Source organism: Macaca mulatta, chromosome 5 (genome assembly GCF_049350105.2).
Source record: "Macaca mulatta isolate MMU2019108-1 chromosome 5, T2T-MMU8v2.0, whole genome shotgun sequence".
Classification (NCBI taxonomy): Eukaryota; Metazoa; Chordata; class Mammalia; order Primates; family Cercopithecidae; genus Macaca; species Macaca mulatta.
The window spans coordinates 40,308,194-40,334,336 of NC_133410.1; the positions used below are offsets into that span (position 1 = coordinate 40,308,194).

The following is a 26,143-nucleotide window of genomic DNA, read 5'->3' on the forward strand; positions in this document are numbered from 1 at the left end:
GATGGCAACCATGTACACATCTCAAAGAACTCTGACTTTATCCTGGGTGTAAACAGCCACTGAGGGGTCAGATCTGGGTTTCAGATGTATGATTCTCTGGGTGGACTTGAAGGGGGCAGGGTAGAGGCAGGGAGACCTGTTCGGTTGTTACAATCATTCAGGGAGAAGGAAAGGCTGGAGATTAGGGCAACAGAAGTAGATAGAGAAGGGGAGAGAAGAATTAGTACTTGGAACCATCCAGAAACTCAAAGCGGAACTCTAGGTTTATTACATGTGGATGAATGGTAGTGACAACCAAGGTAGAGAATATAGGAGAAGAAATAAGGAATACAAGGAATTTAGTTTGGGGCATTAGAAATTGAGGCGTCAGTGGCTCACGTCTGTAATCCCAACACTTTGGGAGGCCAAGGCAGGCGGATCACCTGAGGTCGGGAGTTCGGGACCAGCCCGAACATGGAGAAACCCTGTCTCTACTGAAAATACTAAATTAACTGGCATGGGCATGGTGACACATGCCTGTAATACCAGCTATTCAGGAGGCTGAGGCAGGAAAATCGCTTGAACCCAGGAGGCAGAGGTTGTGGTAAGCCGAGATTATGCCATTGCACTCCAGCCTGGGCAACAAGAGTGAAACTCCATCTCAAAAAAAAGAAAAAAAGAGAGAGAGAGAAATTGAAGCATGGAAGATTCAGGTGGGGATACTGAGATATTCTTGAGCGTAAAGCCTGGAGAAGCAGCCTGAGAAAAACATAAAGGCATAAAAGCGATTACAACATAGTGGGGAGCAGAGATCGTGTCAGTGAGTGGCGTCACTGCAGGAACATGGACAGAAGGAGAACATTACACGATCAGTGCAGAATCCTGGAGAACACACACAATAGAATGTGCAGAGGAAAACCATCTTTTGAAGACGACCCAGGAAGAATGGCAGAGAGGTACACGGGATAGAAAGAGATGAACAAAGATAAAAAATGAAAAATATACCTTTGGATTTGGCATTTAAGAAGTCACTGTCCACCTTGATGGAGAGCTGAGATAACACCTGGTGGAGGCAGAGATAACAGAATCAAGAGAGCAAGTAGAAGAGCCCAGGAAGGGGAATGCATGGCTGCTGGAAGAGACTAAGTGCTCATAGCACATGGCTACAGGCTGAAAGACGCAGTTCAGAGGGAGGGGCTGAAAGTCCAAGAGGGAAGAGGTAAAGATGGTCTGAGATCTCAAAAGAGGTGGGCCAAAGGGTCAGGAGTACAGATGAAGGGGCTGACCTTGAAGAAGAAGGGGAGTCCACAACCCTCTGATATTAGAAGGAAAGTACAGTAGCTCCCCTTTATCCATGGGGGATGCATGCCTGAAACCATGGATAGAACCAAGCCCTATCTAGCTATACTATGTTTTTTCCCACAAGTATGTACCTGTGATAAAGTTTAATTTATAAATTAGGCACGGTAAAGAGATTAACAATGATACCTAATAATAAAATAGAGCAGGTGAATGTGGTCTCTATTTCTCATAGCTATCTTAGTGTACTGTACTGCAGGAAACTGCAATCACAGAAATGAAACTGGGTAAGGGGGGGCTACTGGAAAGATAAATCTGGCTATAATAAGGTCATAATGAACAGTATTGGGAATTTGGAGGCAATAGACCAAATGGCATCAATGTTTTCAGAAAATGGTCGGCAAAGTCTCTTTGTTGAGAATGATGTGACAAGTAAATGGTCTGAGGACATGGATCATGAAATTCTTGGTTTCTGGCAAGCTATCCCCCAAAATTAAAGTAGTCTAAGTCTGTTTTAAGGTACACAAACAAACAAGGCAGTTTGTACCAAGACAGAAAAGAGCATTTATAAGTTCTACCCCTAAGAGTAGAACTTCAGAGTATCAAAAAATACTATATAAGGCCCGGCGCGGTGGCTCAAGCCTGTAATCCCAGCACTTTGGGAGGCTGAGACGGGCGGATCACGAGGTCAGGAGATCGAGACCATCCTGGCTAACACGGTGAAACCCCGTCTCTACTAAAAAATACAAAAAACTAGCCGGGCGAGGTGGCGGGTGCCTGTACTCCCAGCTACTCGGGAGGCTGAGGCAGGAGAATGGCGTAAAACCGTGAGGCGGAGCTTGCAGTGAGCTGAGATCCGGCCACGGCACTCCAGCCTGGGCGACAGAGCGAGACTCCGTCTCAAAAAACAAAACAAAACAAAACAAAACAAAACAAAACACTATATAAGCAAAAGATCTGGAAGATGTTTTTTCTTAAAATGATCTTGGGTTTTGGGTGTCAACATTTCCAAAGGTGTACATATAGTTTCACTAAGCAAAACTATTACCCGCCATCTTTTTTTTTTTTTTTTTTTTTTTGAGACAGAGTCTCGCTCTGCCGCCCAGGCTGGAGTGCAGTGGCGTGATCTTGGCTCACTGCAAGCTCCGCCTCCCGGGTTCACGCCATTCTCCGGCCTCAGCCTCCCGAGTAGCTGGGACTACAGGCGCCTGCCACCTCGCCCGGCTAGTTTTTTTGTATATTTTTTAGTAGAGACGGGGTTTCACTGTGTCAGCCAGGATGGTCTCGATCTCCTGACCTCGTGATCCGCCCGTCTCGGCCTCCCAAAGTGCTGGGATTACAGGCTTGAGCCACCGCGCCCGGCCATCTTTTTTTTTTTTTTAAAGATGGAGTCTCGCTCTGTTGCCAGGCTGGAGTGCAATGGCGTGATCTCAGCTCACTGCAACCTCCGACTCCCTGGTTCAAGCAATTTTGCTGCCTCAGTCTCCCGAGAAGCTGGGATTACAGGCACGTGTCACCACACCCAGCTAATTTTTGTATTTTTAGTAGAGATGGGGTTTCGCCATGTTGGCCAGGATGATCTCAATCTCTTGACCTTGGGATCTGCCCACCTTGGCCTCCCAAAGTGCTGGGATTACAGGCATGAGCCACCGCACCCAGCCCTACCCACCATCTTAGAAAGCTTCTTGAATTGCTCCAATTCAAAAGTCCTTCCTACCATGGATAAACTACTGAAAATGAAAAACAGGCAGACATTTGAAAGTAAAGGAAAGAAGGAGGGGAGAATGGGTTCGCAGTGGCACCTGCTACTGAGACTTCCTAGCTGCCTCTTAAAACAGCAGTTGTGCCATTCCACTGTGATCTCCTGAACGCTTTTCCATCTAGGATTTTAGCCAATTCAGAAATGGAGTGGAGTGACTTTATACTTGGAAAGTATCCCAGTAATGCCAAAAGAGCAAGATTCATTAGAAACCCGATGCAATGGAAAACACCTGGAAAAGCAGCTTTTAGGTTCCCCAGATAGCCTTTGTGATCTCAAAAACTCTAAGCCTGCTCTGCAGTTTGTCTATTCTGTTAACAGGAACAAGATCCAGGCCATTTCTGGAACTTGAAAGGATTTTAGAACCAATGCTATCTGCACTGAAGTCAGTCAGGACAGAGGTGGTTTCAAAGGCATCAGATGCCTACTAACTGGACCATCTCTGTATCCTCGGGGCATAGGATGTAGTAAGCAGTCAATAAATGTGAAATAAATCAATAAACCAATACATTAGTGAAGAGCTTTCACAACTAGGAGGTAAGGAGGCCAATTAAATGGTGAGAACAGAAATAGTCTTTCTATTTCTTCTTTTCCTACCCTAACTGACTCAAAGCAAAGCTGCAAATCACATTCAGCTGCACTTACTTTTCACAGAAGAAAATCTTTATGAACTCATAAATAAGAACTTGTAAGTAAATACTGCATGTTAAGTGGGAGGATTCAGAAAGTATGAAAAACAAGATGCCTCTTAAATGGGAAAATAGATGGGTATGAACATTTTGAGGACACAAAGCAATAGAAATTGCAGACTTTACATCTGTCTGCCTTCTTTGTCATCCTCCCCTGTGAAGGACAGGACATCATTACTCTCACAGCATGGTGCCTCTCCTCCCAGATGCTCATTCACACAACCCGCTTAGGTTTAACCCGCTGGAGCAATAAGATAAATAGTCATGAGATAACCAAGTCTCGCTTCCTTGAAAATTTTAAAAATTCACCTTGGTTGCAAGTCTGTTTTAGTCCTAATATATATTTCTATTACTCACGATTTTACTTCTTTTATAATAAAAGAAGCCCTGAGGTATCATGATCATACTGAACACATTTTATTTTATTTTATTTTACTTATTTATTTATTTATTTAAGACGGTTTCTTTCACTCCTGTCCCCCAGGCTGGAGTGCAGTGGTGCAATCTCGGCTCACTTCAACCTCCGCCTCCCGGGTTCAAGTGATTCTTACATCTCAGACACGCGAGTAGCTGGGATTACAGGCGTGCACCAACACACCTGACTAATTTTTGTATTTTTAGTAGAGACAGGATTTTACCACATTGACCAGGTTTGTCTTGAGCTCCTGACCTCAAGCGATCCACCTGCCTTGGCCTCCCAAAGTGCTGGGACTACAGGCGTGAGCCACCATGCCTGGCCTGAACACATTTTATATTACGCAGCAACACAAGGTAATATTCGTCTAAAAGTAACTTTAATAATAAAGCTTCCAAAGGTGAGGAACAGTTTTTTTTATTAGTATGTACCATGTGACATTTTTCTGAATTGTTAAAAAATAACTTGATCCTGAGAACATCAAATCTGATCGTGTCCATCTGAGTAGCAATATCTTGGGAAGGAAACCAATCTTTGAGACTTCTTTCTACTCTTAAGAACGCTAAGAGCAAGATAAATATACGCTACTCACTTGAATGCAAGCCATCAAGGAAAGGAAGGGAATATATTTGCCAGTCTACAAAGTGTTTAGTGTGCAGCTTTTTAATTACTACATTTACGGTACTAGCCATAATATATTCACTACCACAAATGCTCTACAAGGTCATTAATCCTCAACAAATACATTAATGCTTCCCTCCTCTCCTACAAGTTCTTATTATGCTGATGTGGGACAAAAATGCCAAGAATTCTCTCCAAAGTAAACATTTCATGTCAACAGGGCCACTAATTCTACTATGCTCATTTCACTATTTTTAAGATATATAATAGCTCTGCTTAAGCATTTCCTGTTGTTGACCTAAAAGATAAATTTGTACACAAAAAAATTTTAAATGGCTTTGCTTAAAGCAACATTTATTAATAGAAAGGTGACGCAAGCTATCTAAAAGGTTGCTTATGCTCTTCCAAAATAATATATTCTATAATTCAATAATTATAATTCTCTGCATCATTCTGCAGTTACAGTACAATATAATTTCTGCTTTTTAAAATCTCCAGGAATAGGCCGGGCACAGTGGCTCACACCTATAATCCTAGCACTTTGGGAGGCCAAGACAGGCAGATCACCTGAGGTCAGGAGCTCAAGACCAGCCTGGCCAACATGGCAAACCCCGTCTCTACCAAAAATACAAAAATTAGCCGGGCATGGTGGCAGGTGCCTGTAATCTCTCCTACTTGTGAGGCTGAGGCAGGAGAATCACTTGAACCCAGGAGGCAGAGGTTGCAGTGAGCAGAGATCATGCCACTGCACTCCAGCCTGGGTGACAGAGCGAGAGACTGTCTCAAAAAATAAAATAAAATAAAATAAATAAAAATTTTAAAAATCTCAAAGAATAAGACATTGAAAATGATTATGATTTTCAAAACAGTTGAGGGATTACCCATTTAGGTATCAAAATGGGTTTAATTTCAACCATAGCAGATTAATTTTTTTTTCTAAAAGGTAATGCCTTCTTCAGAGAATCCAGAATGTGATTAATCTTTGGTGACACAGGATCATCAACATGACTATAAATTACTTGCTCTGCTGGAACATGAGAATACTAACTCCAAGGAAAAGGAGTGGCAGCAGTTACTGGGCAGGAGCTGGGTTTCTACCACCACAAAGAGAGCTGGATGGGGAGTTACTACTAAGGCACAGGGTGCAATGAGAATCAAAAGGAAGAGACTGCTGAAGTTCTCACAACAGGGAGAGCACAGATATAAGTACACTCTGGAGAGCTCAAGGGGAAATCCAAGTTACAGAGCCAGGTCTGAAGTCAAGAGCTGTGGCTGATTAGAGTCAAGGTCTGAGTTGGAGATAAACTGATGGCGAATAGAGGGAGAGAGTGTAAGGTTGGCTTTGTGTGTATCCTGCTGGTAACTGGGTTTAACCTGCCCATTAAAGGCCAGTGGCAAGACAGCTGTTCTCAGAAGCTTCTGAGGCAACAGAGGGCTGTTTATTCCTCTACTCAAAGGCAGATGGCTGCTAGGCTTTGGGGATATTTGTCTGCCTTTCGTAGTCTGGCTATCTCCTCTCCTTTGCCCTAAAGAGTTGCATCTCATTTCTGTCACAGTACCAACCTTTCCCTTCTTCAACTCAGCTACAATTTTGGAATTCAGATAAAATAATGAAGTACAAGAGAACAAAACTTAAAATACCAAGCTCCAGATAAGATCTGAAGGGCACAGGGCACGGCCTCTGTTGTGATGCCTTTTTTGTTTATTTCTTGGTTCTTAGGGAATTCAAACAGTGTTTCTTAAGCAGAACTCATTTGAAGTGATTTAGCCAAGCCTAAAACCTGCCCGGAGTGTGTTATTTCTAAGTGACCACTGTGATTTAACAAGCACCTCCTTTGGAGAAATTCAATAAGCAGAATCTCCAGAAACACAACAAAACCAGTTGCCCTGATGTGAAGATTCTAGAAATGTGGGAACAAACTCAGAACCTGAAGAAGGGGTAGGCCTTTACCACTGCATACATTAAGTAGCTATGGGCAAATCAATTAGCCTTCTAAGCCTCATCTGTAAAATGGGCTAAGGATATCAGCCTTGCAAAGGTATGAATGAGAACGAAAGGAAAGGCTCAGAAGAGATCTACAGATGTGAATTACACCTTAATTAAGTACATAACCCCCTACAACACACAGATCTTTATTTAGACCTGATAAGGTCTTGTGCCTAGTAGTTTCCATCCAACTCTCGCAACCTCAGATAAGATTCTTTTTCCAAATTATTTCCATAGAACATTATTTTTGGCTAATAAATATTTTTAACTTCACTGCTCATATAGGAAGAACAACTACTACTGAATTTTCAGAGTAAAAAAAAACACTAGAATGTAAAAATTCCCCATTATCATTTTCCCATTTTGTTTTCTCTTAACAACTTCCTATTCAAGTTCTTTTCTCTTTTTCCCATTTTTCTTTATAGCATCTTTGTGGAACTTATTTTCTCACTTTAAGTTCAACCCTTGCAATAACTGTAACTAAGAGCTGTAATGTAATTTAGCAGTTTACAAGGCACCTTCACATACATTATTTCCCTTAAATTTCTTCTATTCTTTTTGTTTCTTGTCTTACTTTCAGAAATACAAACAGAACTTTCTAAAATCAGCAAAGAAGCAATTTTTCTCCTTCCAGCTGCCAACATACTAATACACAATACTTCGCAGAGTTGTCCAAAGCAAGTCAGACTACATACAGTATACCTAAATCCTGACACATCCAACTCTCCTTACAAATAATTTTTTTTCTCCCTGGTAATGGTCTCTTGAAGTTAAAATATAGTGAGAAATGTGTAAACGTACCAATATATTAAAATAAGAAAAGTAAATGCCTTTAAGAATCATGAAAAATAATTAATAATAATTTTTTAAAAAACAGCAGGAGGCCCAGTGAGGTGGCCCACACCTGTAATCTCAGCATTTGGGAAGCTGAGGTAGTAGGATCACTTGAAGCCAGTAGTTCAAGACCAGCCTGGGCAACATAGCAAGACCTCATCTCATCAATTAAGCAGTCAGTCAATATGCAAGCAAGTCAGGTATTATGGCCCATGCCTGTAGTCTCAACTACTTGGGAGGCTAAGGCAGGAGGACTGCTTGAGCCCAGGAGTTCAAGGCTGCAGTGAGCTATGATGGTGCCACTGCACTTCAGCCTGGGTGACATAGCAAGACCATCTCTAAACAAACAAAGGAATAAGAGGTTGAAAACATTAGCAGAAAGAAAAAGAAGGAATAAAGTTGTTATTTTTGCTTCCAGTAAAATTTCCATCATCTATCTTACCAGAGCTGTTTTTCCCCAAGCTCTGCATTAAATAATCTGATCATTAAATCTGTGAAAACCACAAGGGATGTGCCCATCTCATTAAAAAAGATGATCATTTGAGCTATGATAATGAGAAAGAGCATCTATTTTTGGTTTTAAGGACAGAAGTACTTCCCGCCTGTTGCTCAGAGCAGCGACACTTCTAGTTAGCTTTAGCACAAAACAGATGCCCCAGCACTCTTTATCATGGTGACAAGAGGAACCTGCAAATAGAAAGATTTCATCTCAGAACTTCCACATACTCTCAATCTTGATTTATCAACAAAGAACATGAGGTGTCTGAAACAGAAAAATACTAATTCTACCATATGAAGGTAAATATTATTATTTTTTTAAAGGATTTTCATAAAGTCTAGATTAGAAATTAGATCAGGCCCAGCGTGGTGGCTCATGCCTGTAATCCCAGCATTTTGGGAGGCCATGGTAAGTGGATCACCTGAGCCCAGGAATTCAAGACAAGCCTGAGAAACATGGCAAAACTCGTCTCTACAAAAAAGTATCTGGCCATGTGCCTGTAATCCCAGTTACTTGGGGGGCTGAGGCAGGAGGGCTGCTTCAGTCCAGGAGGGCGATGCTGCAATGAGTCGTGTTCGGGACACTGCACTCCAGCCTGGGCGACAAGAGTGACACTCTGTCTCCAAAAAAACAAACAAAACAAAAGAAATCACATCAGATTCCCCTACAGTCATACAAAACCTTTAAAATTTGAATTGATTGCCCTTTGACTTTACAATGGTTGAACAAGACCCAAAAATAATTTTTCAGTAATCTTTGATACATGTTAATAATATATTAAACATAATTTTAATAAATCAGCTGTTATTCCTAAAATTGAAGTATTAATGAAATTTAAGAAAAAAAGTTGAAAGACAATATTTGGCCTTGATTCTGCTGTGGTGTTTACGTGTTCAATGATGTAAGCTTCTGGCACATAAAACTTTCTGCATTTTGTAAGAGGTACTCTGGGTGGTTTGAGCAAGGGAATGGAGAAGAATATCAAGGTCCAACATTATTCACGGAATCTACAGACATGCCTCACGGAAGCTCAGTTCCCTACAGAACATAACTAGGACTACTGAATAAAGTGGCTCTTAGAAAAGAATGTTTTTTTCCAGCTTGGACCCAACTCAAGTCAAGCTAATAGGAAATCTAAGAAATAGATCTAATAGGAAATCACCCAACTGTGATTATGGCTCCAGGCAATGAAGGTCATTATTTTTTGTAATGGTGGAAATACTATGTTAGCTTGTGCCTAGGTTTGAGGTCAGACTTGGAATGTATACTTTAGAGATAACTGACCTTTTTTTCTAGTATATTCTCAAACCAAGAAATAGTATCACTTAGTTCATTTTGACAGTGAGAGTAATAATCTCCGAACAAAACTGAAAAGTACAGAGTAACCAAATGAACCCTTCCTTAATGGACCAGACGACCACATATCTAAATTGAACTGAAATCTCACAAGTTGATCAGCAGGGATTATCAATTACATGTGATAGATAACAATCCTGTGCTTATCTCCATTCTCTCCCAAAACCACCCCTAAATGACAGTAAGTGAAAGGCAGAGATAAGTTCATGAGAAGAAAGAGAATGCAGGAGGACAAAATTCATGGAAAACATTTTTGGAAAATCGAAAACAACTGGCCCAATGATGAGTGAATTTTCAAAGCAGAGGCAGACAAAACTTAAACGTCTACAGACAGAATTGTCAGGAAGTAACAAGCCAGTATGCAGCAAAGAACCTGAGGAAAGTGCAAGTTAAGACACGGTTAAGTGGGGTTTGGATGAGAAGACAGGGTGGAGATGGCACTGAAAATTGGGGGATTGCTTGCAAGTCATTTTAAGGAGTAAAACTCCATATCCTTGCTAAACCATGAAGCTTGCTATGCCCCTCCTCCCACCTCAGCAAAGGTTAAACTTGAGAGGATGTGCACTGTTCTGACAATAGGAACACTGACTGGGTGGAGGGACCAACTGAAAAAGAGAAGGACTAAGTGGAGCTATGCACTCCACAGCCCCTTCCTCTGCTGGGTTCCCAGAGCACTGGCCAGTAGGAGATTGGTACTGGAGACTTCTGGAGAAACTAACCTTCCCAAGAAAAGAGATCTACAGATACCAAAACTGGAAGGCGACTTCTGAAAAGAGGTGGTCATCCTATGCGAGGCCACCAATTGACAAAGCCTTGCTCAGTGCCTTCTCATGAATAAAGACAACAAGATGAACACCAAACGTGTGAAATAGGGTCCAGCATGACAGATAGGAACTTCAGGAGGGAACAGGGTCAATGCAGGGAGAAGACTTCAAATATACATAATTAAGAACCCCAACAGGGTAAAATATATTGCATCCACAAAGCAATAAAGAATGGATGCTGTAAAATAGAGATATTGTGAGAATAAGAAAAAGCTCCTAGGAATTAATATTATAATCACAGAAATAAAAAAATCAACAGAGAGGTTAATAGATAATAGAGGTAAACGTTCCCCTAAAGTAGAACAAAAAGATACAAGGATAAAAATCAGGATTTTTTTTTTTTTTTTTTTTGAGACAAAGTCTTGCTCTGTGGCCCAGGCTGGAGTGCAGTGGCATAATCATAGCTCACTGCAAATTCGAATCCTTAGGCTCAAGCGATTCTCCCACCTCAACTTCCCAAGTAACTAGGATTACAGGCGCATATCACCACATCCAGTTCTTTCTTTTTTTTTTGGAAGAGATAAGGACTCACTATGTTGCCCAGGCTTGTCTGGAACCCCTGGGCTCAGGCAATCCTCCCACCTTGACCTCCCAGAATGCTGGGATTACAGGTGTGAGTCCATACACAGCCAGGGATTTAAAAAAAACAAAAAAACAAAAAAACACAATAATTACGTTGGAGGAAAAATCCAAGAGTTCCAGCATCTGACAAACAGGAGCTCCAAAAAAGAGAGAACAGTCTTCACAATGAATGAAAAAGTGACATACCAAGGTATATTACAAGGAAAGCTCAGAACACTGGGGGATTTTTAAATAGCCTAAAAGCATCCAAAAAGAAAAGAAACAAGACATATAACAAGTAAATATAGTCAGAAGAACATGCAACAATTCTGTAACAAAATTGGAAGCAGAAGAAAATGGAACAAGCCCTCTCAACTCCCAAGGAAAGTAATCTCCAACTTTAAATTAGATATCAATCATATGTAAGGGGAGACCAAATGATATTTTGACACATGCCAGATCTCAAAAAAATTCCATCTACACACGCTTTCTCACAAAGCAGCCAGGCAATGTGCCTCCCCAAAAGAGGGTCAAAACCAAAAGAGATTACATCCAGTAAACAGGTCAATCAAGAATTCCCAATGTGATTGGTGAGGACAAATTCCAGGTCAACAGCTGTGCACAGGCCTCAAGAGTAAACAGTCCAGAACAGAGTGAGCAAGCAGAGAGCCCAAGAAAAATGTCACATGCACACACATAAGAACCAAGAGATGTGCTATTGTGTTTGACCTTATTTGAGAATTTGGGGATAAATAAGCAGTATATAAATAGAATACTAAGCAACAAAATTTTTTTTTTGGGGGGAGGGGGACGGAGTCTCACTCTGTCACCCAGGCTGGAGTGCAGTGGCTCGATCTCGGCTCACTGCAAGCTCCACCTCCCAGGTTTACGCCATTCTCCCACCTCAGCCTCCTGAGTAGCTGGGACTACAGGCACCCGCCACCTCGCCCGGCTAGTTTTTTTGTATTTTTTAGCAGAGACAGGGTTTCACCGTGTTAGCCAGGATGGTCTCAATCTCCTGACCTCGTGATCCGCCCGTCTCGGCCTCCCAAAGTGCTGGGATTACAGGTTTGAGCCACCGCGACCGGCCAAGCAACAAAATTTTAACGTGCTATACAAGAAAGAAAATAAAATCACAGTATCCTGCATAGCTCAGCTGTGAAAAGCATTTACAGTGAAAACAAACTGAGATATAACTATCTTAGAGAGTACGGGGCAGGTATTTAATGGAAGAAGAATAAAAGAAAGCTAAACCCTTCTCCTCCTCAATGGAATTCATGTTTAATGCCTAAAATGGAAAAAAAAAATCCAGAATTACCAATATATGCATATTAATCTGTTACAAGGAAGTAAATACCAAAAGAAGAGCTAAATGAACTGAAGAGTAGTTGCTTCTAAGAAGTGGAAAACGGCAATGCAAATCTGTGGGCAAGAATTTGTAAGCTATATACAAGTATAACTGCAATTGAAAAATGAACTTTTGAAAGGGTAGAAGTTGATCAATGAAACATATAAACCGTCCAACTGTATAAGACAAATTGATAATGTGAAATTTCATTTTCTACTATAAACAAGGAAACAGATAAATCTTAATCTGCTCCTCCTAGTTACTCCTATTGTTAAAATTCAATTTAGTACATCTTGTTATTTAAGGACCACGATGTGAGGTCCAATATGCCTAAATCTTCACACCTCTAGCTTTAGTTAACACATAGTGAAGGGGACCCTGGACACCAGCGCGCAAAGAACAACTGGCCATCTTAGATAGAGTTCATTAACCACAGCTTCATATGGATAAACACCTTGGCCGCTGCAACATCTCCCCTTCTACCAGAGTCCTTACTGAAGCTTCTTATGGTGAGTTATATCCTTATGGGGGAAGAAGGATTGGCAACAGCCAGCATCTAAACTCTGTTCCACCATATTTAGGGAATTCCTCATCATGTGAGTTCTGATGAGAGCACATCTCTCAACACAGAAGCAAAAATGGCTAGACACTAACATTCCCAGAGTGTCTTGCAGTCAAGGCTTGCACATGGCTTAGCCTTGGTCAACCATGAATCTAGAACCAGAGACACAAAGAGGCAGGAGCAGGAGGAAATTATCATGGGTGAGGGCAATGGCAACAACACTCACTGCTCAGAGGCAGCAAAGGCTGAAGTGACAGAGCTGGTGCCAAGTGTCCGATCCTGAAGAGATGGTCAGCATGAACACCAATGTCCAGTGTTCAGTGACAGGGTCTACCCGACATAGAACTAATCTTATTGTATGACCTTGGCTATGAATCTGGCTGTGTAGTCTCTATTTCGTGCCTGTCCTTTCCCCCAACTTCTGGTAAATTCAGAATGTACCCAATATCTTCTCAATAAATTACTTCTTTGCTTAAACTATTCAGCTAGTCTCTGTTGCTTCTATCCAAGAACCCTGACTGATACACTGCTCCGGGATACACAGGTAGAGATAGGTAGCCATCTATCGAAGTTAACAATGAAATGTTTGTTTCATAAGATTTCCAAGCAGAACTAAGAAGCTTTTCCACAGAGAAACATGGGGGAAGGTTATGTTTTAAGAAACAATTAAAACTGTTTCTGGAACATTAAAGGTGATCAAAGTTTTGGTAGGCTCTTTTTTTTTTTGACACAGAGTCTCGTTCTGTCACCAGGCTGGAGTGCAGTGGTGCAATCTCGGCTCATGGCAACCTCCACCTCCCAGGCTCAAGTGATTCTCCTGCCTCAGTCTCCCAAGTAACTGGAACTACAGGCGCACGCCACTACACCCAGCTAATTTTTGTATTTTTAGTAGAGACGGGGGTTTCACCATGTTGACCAGGATGGTCTCGATCTCTTGACCTTGTGATCCACCTGCCTTGGCCTCCCAAAGTGCTGGGATTACAGGTGTGAGCCACCGCGCCCGGCCAGCTCATCTACTCTTTATATTAGTTTCTACCATTAGCCAACCCATTCAAAGTTCTACACCACTAATTGACTTCACAACCACCTCACTCTGGAAATGTAAGCAGCTTGTGAATGGGGAGCTGCCACTGTTTGCATGTGGCCAGAAACACACTCACGATTCTTACTGTTGTGAGTGGGCAGAAGAGCAGTAGGTGGGGAAGAACAATTTTCTTTGTCTTTCCACTTAAACACAGCTTTCAGAGAGACGAGGCAGTTTGAAAACCAGTGGTCAGGAACTACACATGACTATGAAAATGCAAACTAAGGCATCCAAAGATTTACATTCAACTGTAGAAACATCAATATTGCTGAAAAGCTGCACCCATCGATTCAGTGTTCTGTGGCACATTTAGTTCCAAATCTGAGAACACTGAACCTGGGCAATTTATCTGCATATGCCTCAGGCTAACCACACAAATCTTACAGACAAAGCTAGAAGTTAAGATAGATAGCTTAGAATGCACTGTTGATGTGACCAAAAGGGCTTCATAAAAGAGTCAAATGCAGTAATGACATTACCAGAAATGTGGACGCAGAGAAGGAAAGTCTCTGTGGTGCCCCACTGTCTCTGAAAACTGAGGATGGCTTTCATGACAAAGAAGTAACCTTTTGTTAGCTGTACATGAGATCATACAAACCCGATAAAGAGGGCTTGTAAAATAAGTGCAAAGCTTGATGCCTGCATATAATTTTCCCTCCTGTGGTGTTATTTCATAAAGATTTGTCAACAGATCAATCCCTCAGTCACAAGAGTCAGGCTACACATCACCTTGGGGGAAAATTATTTAATTTCAGTTGGTGATGTAAATGCTACTTTTTTTTTAGACTGAGCGGCATGATCTTTCCTCACCACAACCTCCGCCTCCCAGGTTCAAGAGATTCTTCTGCCTCAGCCTCCAGAGTAGCCAGAACCACAGGTGCCTGCCACCACACCAGGCTAATTTTTGTATTTTTAGGAGAGATTTTTGTATTTTAGGAGATATTTTGTATTTAGGAGATATTTTTGTATTTTAGGAGTTTCACCATGTTGGCCAGGCTGGCCTCAAACTCCTGACCTCAGGTGATCCACTTGCCTCAGCCTGTAAATGCTACTTCAAATTCCATCAATTGCCAAACTATCTTTACCATACATTCTTCTATGTAGTCAGTTCTCTTGAAATAGCTAATGGCCACTAAAACAAGAGTTTCATTCCACAGCTGTCCAAGTGAGTTACGCTATGCTCACATTGTATTTTGAAGAGCTGAGATAAATTTATCTCAGTCAATCCCAGATTATTCCTCCCTTGTTTCATTTGAAGATCACACAACAGGACAGTGGTTCGCACAGCAGTGTGTGTGTGTGTGTGTGTGTACACGTCTGTGAAACTGTACAATCTAATCACCACAGCTCTGCAAAGAACACAGCACAATTCTATTCAGGTTTCAGAAATGGAAAAAAAAATCTCAAGAAATCATTCTCAAAAGCTGTTTCCAGAATACCTTCTTGGGAAGTTTAAAAATTGGGTCCACTTTGTAATGCACGAGTATAAAGGAGGTAAATTCATAGCTTGCTAATGACCTTTTAATGCTAGAACCATAAATGGCTATTTCCAAAACATATTCACTGTATCGAATGCCTGATTTGATATTTAGTTATGTAAAAATTTTTTCCATCTCAACGAAGCCTTAAGGCAGCCTCCAAAAATTTATACAGAGGGGTTTTACCCTGTCCAGTGAAGGTTCTACTTCCAACCATCACAAGTACCAGAATTTTAAACTTTTACTATAAAAATCTCTATGGGATTATATAATCTTTCAACCATCTTCTTAACTTGAAACTTTTTTAACTAAACAAATATGACAAGACAGAATTAAAAGTGCATTGATCATAGAATGCAAACTGATAGTCAATGAAGTTCTAAGGAAAGTATAAATTAGTGAAATATTGTCATTCATTTAAAAAAGTACAATTAAAATCAAATCAAATGAACTACTGATACTTTGACACCTACTACAAACACAGCAGATTGTAGCAGGTATAGAAAGGAAAAAGACATGGGACACAGTTACTGGCAACAGGGAACTTAGTATGTTGGAGGAACATGACACCGAACTCTATACAAACATTGGATCACATACATCACAGAATGCAGGTTTAGACTTAAAAGGAAGTTGGATAGGTCAGGTGGAGCCATTTTCTGTCAGATAAACCTATTAGACACATTTTAAAAATGTAACATGATATGTCCACACCTCCTATCTTAAAAGAATACCAATCAACAATCCTCTCAAAGTAAATTACATGCAACTAAGAAACTTTAACCTTTATCTTTCCAACATCCCTCAACACACAGTATTTATTTTTGATAAGTCTAAGTCTCCCACTATACAACAAAATATCAAACATCGCGGGATGTCCTATTTAACTTTGATTCCTGAGCTCTTGGAACCTACAGAACGCATAATGATCCAATGTATTCTTGGTGAATACATAGTTGAATGAATGAATGAATGAATGAATGAATGAACAGTGTTATAATAGCAGCTGTTAATTTGGATTTATTTGAATATAAAGATTGATTCTTCACAGCAAAACACAGTTCAGGAGGCTTCTACAAAGTTATGTTTCTTCCTTTCTTTCTTTCTTCCTTTTTTTTTTTTTTTTAAGACTTGGGGGTCCTGCTCTGTCACCCAGGCTGAAGTACAATGATGCAACCAGAGCTCCCTGCAGCTTCAAACCCCTGGGCTAAAGAGATCCTCTCCAAAGTTATATTTCATAAAACAAATGGCCAAAATTAATGATAAAATTAATTTTAAAAGTTGTTAATTGAAGCATTATTCACAAAAGGAAAAATGGCAACAATCTAAATTTTCAGCACCTGGGCGGCACGCAGTTTTATTACGGTCATACACTGATAGATTATGGAACTATTAAAAATGACAGGCTGCGCACGGTGGCTCACTCCTGTAATCCCAGCATTATGGGAGGCCAAGGCGGGCAGATCACTTGAGGTCAGGAGATCGAGACCATTCTGGCTAACACGGTGAAACCCCGTATCTACTAAAAATACAAAAAATTAGCTGGGCATGGTGGCGGGCGCCTGTTGTCCCAGCTACTTGGGAAGTTGAGGCAAGAGAAGGGTGTGAACCGGGGAGGCGGAGGTTGCAGTGAGGAGAGATCGTCCCACTGCACTCCAGCCTGGGCAACTGAACAAGACTTTGTCTCAATAAATAAATAAGTAAATAAATAAGACAAATATGAAGGCCTGAAACAGAGAGAAATTAAGATATAACAGGAATAAAAAATGAGTAGACCAAAGTAGTATGTATGCTATAGCTACAAACGGATAAAAATATGTACACATGTAAAAAGACTAGAATGAAATACATACAAAATATATTTGTTAAAGTATATAGGTTTATGGCTTACAGGTGATTTTTTTTCCACTCTAAACTTTTTGTAGAACTGCTACATTGTGGACGGGTGTGGTGGCTCACACCTGTAATCCCAGCACTTTCAGAGGCCAAGGCAGGCGGATCACTAGGTTAAAAGATCAAGACCATCCTGGCCAACATGGTGAAACCCCATCTCTACTAAAAACACAAAAATTAGCTGAGCATGGTGGCCCACACCTATAGTCCCAGCTACTCAGGGGCTAAGGCAGGAGAATCACTTGAACCCAGGAAGTGGAGGTTGCAGTGAGCTGAGATCACGCCACTGCACTCCAGCCTGGAGACAGACTCCGTCTCAAAAAAAAAAAAAGAACAACAACAACTGTTACATTGCCATTTACAGGTCCTGTTGTAAAGGTAGAAGTTTCACAGTAAGTTTCTAACAGTAATTATTACAGTGATCATTAACAGGAACTTATTTCACCAAATCTAACTGCTACTGACTAGAAGATACACCAGTATTTTACGTACTATTAATAAAAATAAAAGTTATGTTACATTCATAGGCCTTAAAAATAATAATAAAAATAAAAATGCTGCCAATCATAGCTGTAAAATGTCAGTGATTGCAAGATATATCAAATTTCAAAGATATTAAAATGTGAAAAGATATATGTCTTAGAATCAATAAAAATACGTATTATAAAGTTGTAATATAAAAATATTTTATTTGTAAAAAAGTGATCATTTGTAGTGACTAGATAACAAACTAATAAATCTATGAAAACTTTGATAGAAATCTCTTAAAGAAACAGGCTGGGCATGGTGGCTCACGCCTGTAATCCCAGCCCTTTGGGAGGCCGAGATGGGCGGATCACCTGAGGTTGGGAGTTCAAGACCAGCCTGACCAACATAGAGAAACCCTGTCTCTACTGAAAATACAAAATTAACCGGGCTTGGTGGCGCATGCCTGTAATCCCAGCTGCTCAGGAGGCTGAGGCAGGAGACTCACTCGAACCCAGGAGGCGGAGGTTGCAGTGAGCATTTCAGCCTGGGCAATAAGAGTGAAATTCAGTCTCAAAAAAAAAAGAAAAGAAAGAAAGAAAGAAAGAAAAAAGGAAATAAATGGCTTGATTCACAAATAGAAGTTTTATGTAAGAATTCTGAAAATAAAATACACAAGACATTGCACCACAGAGGACAAGTGTTCATCATGCCTCTGAGATAAAATGTTTCTGGTCCAAAAGAATTGAGTAAATGAATTATCAAAAAGAAACAGAATTGCTTGCTTTGACAGCACATATACTAAAATCAGAATAATACAGAGAAGATTAGCATGGTCCCTGCACAAGGATAAAACGCGAATTTGTGAAGCATTCCATATTTTTAATCAGTACATACACATATATCAAAGCATTATGTTGTACTCCTTGAATATATATAATCTTTGTTAATTTTTTTTTAAAAAAGAAAACATAACTAGAAAATTCTTGACTTCTGAGGAGCAGGGAAGAAATGAAGGGAGAAATTAAAGTAAGCCAAGAAGCCTGAACAAGATTCTCAGCTTCAGTATAAAGTAAGTCATTAAATGATTTGTTTGAGTGGCATTCCCTTGAAAATAAGACTGAAGCTGACAGCCAGGCATAGTGGCTCACGCCTGTAATCCCAGCACTTTGGGAGGCTGAGGTGGGTGGATCACAAAGTCAGGAGACTGAGACCATCCTGGCTAACATAGCGAAACCCCATCACCACTAAAAAATACAAAAAAATTGGTCAGTCGTGGTGGTGCACACCTCTAGTCCCAGCTAATTGGGAGGCTGAGTCAGGAGAATGGCATGAACCCGGGAGGTGGAGCTTGCAGTGAGCCAAAATTGCGCCACTGCACTCCAGCCTAGGCGACAGAGGGAGACTCCATCTCAAAATAAATAAATAAATAAAAGACTGAAACTGCCTATGGCACATAATCACAGAGGTCACTCACTGAATTACAATAACATCAATTTTTTTACATGCTCTGTCTCAAAAAAAAAAAAAAGACTAAAACTGCCTATGGCACATAATCACAGAGAAGGTCACTCACTGAATTACAGTAACATCAAATACGGTGTAGAGAGGTAATGAGTCTACATGTTCAGTGGAATATCATGATTCAGAAAATCAGAATTAAAATTTGTAATTTTCAGACCACCGGTCCTCTAAGCTTTTCTCCCTAAGTTCACTCTTTGGCTTTTCATTTAATATAATTATGACAATTAATTAATGTCACCTAAACTTTTAGCAGTTCAGCATGAAGAAAACATAAGAAACTTTCCAGTTGGTTATCAAATCATGGGACACTACCTTAACTATCCATGAGAGTGTAACCACAATAATGCAACAAATAATAAGAACAAACTACAATAAGTAGTAAGACAAAGGCATTATCCAAGGAACAAAAAATGGCAGAGACATTCAAGTTCATTATTTTAAAGTGCTGATTATTTAAACCCTTCATGCATCTACATATGTAAGGTAAAGGTGCCTTTTTCATTGCCAAACTACAAAAACAAGAAAACTGAAGTCTAATACTGAAATAATCTATGATGATTTGTATAATAATAATTTATAAATGAAAGTCATAAAAGCCAACCTCCCAGAAAAATCAACAAAACCAAGAGGCGGTTCTTTGAAAAGACTGATAAAATTGACACTCCTGTAGGTAGACTGAGAAAAAGAAGACTAACTAAAATTAGAAGTGAAAAAGGGGACATTACTACTGTTTCTACAGCAATCAAAAGGATTATAGGAGTATAATTACCAACAAATTAGATAACCTATATGAAAAGAACAAATTCCTAAACACAAAACCTACCAAAACTGAATCATGAAAAAATAAAAAACCTGAACAGATCTATAACTAGTAGAGACATTGATTAGTAATCAAAAACCTCCCAACAAAGAAAAGTCAAAGAGAGACGGCTTCACGGCTGAATTCTATCAAACATTTAAAGAAGAATTAACATCAATCTTTCTCAACAACTCCAAAAAACTGAAGAAGGAACACTTTCAAACTCCTATCAGACCAGCATTACCCTGATACCAAAGAAAAACAATTACACTATTAAGAAAAAGAAAACTGCGGGGCTGGGCGCGGTGGCTCAAGCCTGTAATCCCAGCACTTTGGGAGGCCGAGATGGGCGGATCACAAGGTCAGGAGATCGAGACCATCCTGGCTAACACGGTGAAACCCCGTCTCTACTAAAAAATACAAAAAACTAGCCGGGTGAGTTGGCGGGCGCCTGTAGTCCCAGCTACTCGGGAGGCTGAGGCGGGAGAATGGCGTAAACCCGGGAGGCGGAGCTTGCAGTGAGCTGAGATCCGGCCACTGCACTCCAGCCTGGGCGACAGAGCGAGACTCCGTCTCAAAAAAAAAAAAAAAAGAAAAAGAAAAAGAAAACTGCAAACCATTATTTCTCATGAAAATTGTGCAAAAATCCCTAGCAAAAGAATACTAAACCAAATTCAACAGTTTATTGAAAGGATTATCCACCATTATCAAGTGGGACTTATACCTGGAATGCAAGGATAGTTCAACATATGAAAATTGATCAATGAAATGCACCACATTAACAGAACAAAGAGGAAAAAACACATCATCATCATCATCTCATTTGATACAGAAAGAGCATTTGACAAAATTTAGCAATCTTTCATGATAAAAAAGACTCAACAAATTAGGAATAGAAGGAAACTATCTCAGCATAATAAAGGTCATATATGAAAAACCCACAGCTAATAGCATACTCAATGGTTAATGACTGAAAGCTTTTCCTGTAAGATCAAAAGGAAGAAAAGAATGTCCACTTTCACCACTTCTTATCAACATAGTAGTAGAAGTCCTAGCCAGAACAATTTGGCAAGAAAAAAAATTCACCTAAATTGGAAAGCAAAAAGTAAAATTATCTTTGTTTGCAGATGACATAATCTCACAGGTAGAAACCCTTAAAAATTCCACATGAAAAAAAAAACCTGTTAGAATAACATAAAAATCAAATAAATGGAAAAGGCTGGGCATGGTGGCATGTATCTATAGTCTTAGCTACTCAGGAGGCTGAGGTAGGAGGATTGCTTGAGCCCAGGAGTTCAAAGCTATAGAGAATTGTGATCACACCACTGCACTCCAGTCTGGGAGACAGACTGAGGCCCTTCCTCTAAAAAATAAATAAATAAATATTGATGAAATAAAAAATGAATGGAAAGACATCCTGTGTTCATAGATTAGAACACTTAATATTGTTAAGTCATCTATACTACTTAAAGCAATGCAATTCCTATTAAAACACCAATGATGTTTTCTGTAGAAACAGAAAAATCAGCATTTATTCTCTTTTGAAATATACCTTAAAACTTATCAACAATCACCTCTATTTAATCTATAAAGTATATTCAACATCACAAATCAGAAGCTATTAAATCCATTCAGATACAGAGGATTCAATTTTTTTTTTCTTTTCTTTTGAGATGGAGTCTTGCTGTCTCACCCAGACTGGAGTACAGTGGCACAATCTTGGCTCACTGCAACCTCCACCTCCCAGGTTCAAGTGATCCTTCCAACTCAGCCTCCCGCATTCCTAGGATTACAAGCATGCACTGCCATGCCTGGCTAATTTTTTTTTTTTTTTTTTTGTATTTTTTAGTAGAGATGGGGTTTCACCATGATGGTCAGGCTGGTCTCAAACTCCTGACCTCAAGTGATCTGCCTGCCTCAGCCTCCCAAAGTGCTGGGATTACATGTGTGAGCCACTGTGCCCAGCCAGAACCCAATATTTTAAACAAAGTGGTACCATCACTAATACTCAGGCCTACAGTGGGACATTTTACATAAGACAATCACAGGGGAGACTTGTTGAGCTTATAATCATCAGAGAGCAGTATAATAACAAATAACGGGGGGATAGCCTTTTCCAGCAATAGATGCGTGGACCTCCACAAAATAGCTGCAGTCACAAACCAAGGCAATGTTAAGAATGGTAACCATCATCATCAGATACAGACAAGTTGAATCTATTCAAAACTTGTATGAGGTACTTTTAGGAGTTATTATAGATTCATAGAATTCGTGATTGACAAGGACCTTAAAAATCCTGTTACATGTGAAACCACTTAATGGATAAGAAAATGAGGACTGCAGAAGAGGTACCTGATGTCTCCAAGGTCACATAAGGAGGTGGCACAACCATGACTGTAATTCAGGTTTCCTGCATTCCTCTATCTTCTCTAATCAAACTCCTGAGCTAAAGGTCAGGAGTACTACCTTAGTCTGTTGATGAAAAGGTCACTACAAAGTGGTTTCTCAAAGACTCTTGACCACATCAGTATACAAACACTATGGTTAATCAACTAACCCCTGCCCTAGCAAAGGAACCTCCCAGGATTATATGGGGAGCTTTCGTACTGATACTAGACTTTTTGACAGCTGTGGCTATTGCCATCCCAGCCCTGTGGAAAGGGGCTAGAATCTGCACTGTGAGAGGTGTACTTTCCATTGTCAATTATCCTGGGAAGAAGCAGATCCTGAGATAAGAAATGGAAACTAGCAAGGAAAGACGTGGGAGAAGGAAGGAGGAAATCCTCCCTCTTTCAGGGTCTCATTCTCTTTGATGCCTAGATTCTACATCTAGCTGTGCTGACAGTCACTTCTGAAGGCAGGGACTGGATGGTCTAAACCAGAGAGGCAGTCCAGTAGAGAGCCCAGTGAGGAATAGGTCTATGACTGCCATAACTAGCAGTTTGTGTTTTTTTTTAAAGTCATAAACTCAACTTCTATCTTCTCTAGGGAATTAAGGACATGTTTCCAGATGAGGGATGGAATGGAAAATGGGAAAGCAGAGTCCCCAAAGAGCTATCACAATGCTGGCAGCAATGCTTAGCAGGGTGAGCAATGAAAATGGGAATCTTTGAGATAGGAATCAAGGCATGATGTCCAGGCTCACCTCATCACATGAAAATGGTTTCTCTTCCTGATCACCTCAGAGAAAGGGGCATTAATTTTTTTTCTAGGTAACAAAGCTGGGAGAAGGGGCATTAATTTAACTAAGAGATCCAATGGGTTTCCTTGCAAACCATCGCAGGTTAAACACAGATTTCTGGACCCCGACAACCGAGGGTGATTGTCAGGATGGGTGTCAGGATGACCATCCAGAACGTGTACAGTCAGCATCCTTCTGATTGGCCAGAAACTGCCTACTAACTACAGGCTAAATATCCCTTACCCAAAATGCTTGGGAACAGAAGGGTTTTGAACTTCAGATTTTGGGGATTTTGGGATATTTGCATTATATACTTACCAGCTAAGCATCCCTAATCCGAAAATCTGAAATCCAAAATGCTCCAGTGAACATTTTCTTTGAGCATCATGTCAGCACTCAAAAAGCATTGGATATTTTTGTATTTTGGACTTTGTTTTTTTAAGGGAAGCTCAACCTATGTTTTCAGTCTCACCCTTCCAACAATCACACATTTTTCCATCCTCAGTATCTGGTATTAACTCCTGAGCCTGGGAGACCACCAACCTTTGTGTTACACACTTCATGTTTATCCCAGATTCAGGAGTTAACAAAAATTATATTAATAAGCTAAGCAGCAGATATTAGTATTTATATTTTATAGGCTAGAAAGTTGAGGCCCAAAGAAAAAACTCATTCACAGATAGCCGGTGGAAGAGTCAAAATTTAATTCAAAGATAAATAGAATTTCCAGATTATATAGTATCAATCCCTCTACTCTGTTAATCTACCCTCTTTAAAAGATGATACTGCAGGGTAAAAGTCACTATGGGACCTGAAGGTAAATGCATCACTATTTCATAAAATATTGATATGGAAAAGAGTGTTCATAAGCATGTTTTGATCCTACACCCATGTGTCTCCTACTGCAATTATTGTCAAGCATTACCTGAACACCAAAAGCTTTTATTTTACATATATTTATATAACAAAACACTAGTTTGTTTCTTCAAATCCATGTATATGAACTATAATGCCAATTCAACCCTACTTATTAAGTAAAAAAACCCGAACATACATTATATGGCATCCCATTGAATCCCTATATGAATATCTCCTTTGATTAAAACACCACCATTTTCATCAAAAGATACAATTTAACAGAAGATTTAAGGGAAAATTTTGAATTTAACAATTTCCCTTCCAGTCATTTCTTTAAACCTCTGACAGAATCTTTGTTCTAAGAAGTTATATTATTTTACTTTCTACTTAAGAAATACATGAAAAAGGATCTGAATTAAACTACCACTGCGATGGAAACACTGAAACTCTAAATCAAAACAAGCTATGATAAGATTTTCTCAAAGGATGCCAGATTCCCTAAACACTACCCATCATCATGACAACCTTTAAGTGCCCTCTCTCCTATGGCTATGCCAACAACTGGTTGTAATGAAAGTTCATTTTGTTGAAATCAATTAATCTCTCTCTACAGTACATTTGAGCCTTTTCAGCCACTGCTCATTTTTTCTTTTTTCTACTTATAAGACATCAGACACTAGTCTGATATGTAATTTTACTGATACTACATCCACATTTAGTTTATCAAAGCAGTCTGAATGCTGTAAAGATTTTTTAAAAAAGATATAGAATGCTACAAAATTCCTTTATTAGTAGGGTGGTTATTTAATTTATTATCCAAACCAGGACATTTTTAATATTGAAAGGGGTCAGTATCAAAAATTATGCCAGAAGAGCAGGCATAGCTAGGATTGTCCCAGCAAGTTAGTATGTATGGTCACCTAACTTATTAAGGAACCAAATCCTGCATATAAAAGCTGAAAGTCTCAAAAAATGAAATAAAGACCACGGTGGGGAAGAAGGCATAGAGGGCTCATATGTGAGCAGAAAGTCAAAAGAGTCAGAAGTCAAAGAAGACTGCAGTCTCTCTCAAGCACCAAAACCTAATGTCATTTCCAGACTACCTAGACACTGCTCTTCCTCTCCTGGTTACTGCAACAGTCTGTAAGTGTGAATTAAGTCCATCATATGCCATGTGATCTGATGCCTGGTGTATTTGTCAGCTTATTTTATTGTCACCCTCACACTCTCCCTAGATACCATCTGAACTCATCCCCCATCTATGAGGTTCCTCTCCCCTTGCTTCGGTATTTTATTTCCCATCACCGAGCCAATCAGAGTTGTACTAGGCACTAGGCTAAGTTATCTTCTCCACAAAAAGGGGGATCCAAAGCTGAATTATATATAGTCCTTGCAAGGTAATTGTCCAAAATTTTTGTTTGCAAGACTTTGTTTAAAATGCAATACAGTTTTTGCTCCAACCTCCATTTCTGCATGTCCAAAGCAGCCCAAACAAGGAGTACAGCTACTAAGTATGCTGGTGAACTCACCCCTCTGTTTATTTGCAGATAATTTTGTATATACAATGAAGCAAAAGAATTAAAAAGTCATCTTTGTGAAGGTGTCAACATTTTTACATCTTGAAAAACTTCATAAAAGCTATCCCAAACAAGACACTGTGGCCTTTTAGGGGAGCAACATATCATATACTCTTTCTTGCATTCCTAATTCCTCCTTGAAGCTGGTGAGGGACTATGTCTTTCCCGTCACTGAATCACAACACCTTGCAGAGTTATCTAGCACAACACAGGCACTCTGTAAATGTCTACTGAGTAAATGAATGAATGAGGGGCTCATGATGATTTCTTTCTTCTACAACGCTGTGATTATATATTAACTACTTTTTTCTTAATCCCGGCTCCTCAAGATCTTTGCTCCAATGATTATGTCCTCTTAAAAGGCAGCCCCTATATAGTAACAGCTTTGAGGTCAGCCAAAAAATCCGACCAAACACCCAGCAACTTAACAGCAAGGTAACCTTGAGCAAGTTTTGTAATCACTCTCTATGCCCTATTTTTTTTAATCTATAAAATAGACACGTTGTGCAAGGTTTTGTGGTATTCGTGAGATCTGAACATAACTTATACAA

At 39.9% G+C, this 26,143-nt stretch overlaps 1 protein-coding gene and 1 non-coding gene across 25 annotated transcripts in view; one reads left to right on the forward strand and one right to left on the reverse strand.

The window, feature by feature from the left end:
* The window catches only part of APBB2 (amyloid beta precursor protein binding family B member 2), a 408,181-nt gene that overhangs the window by 254,304 nt on the left and 127,734 nt on the right, over positions 1-26,143 (reverse strand). The window lies entirely within an intron of this gene.
* Positions 18,435-18,537, forward strand: LOC114678483 (U6 spliceosomal RNA). The gene has a single exon (XR_003729929.1). It is a non-coding gene; the product is annotated as a U6 spliceosomal RNA (small nuclear RNA).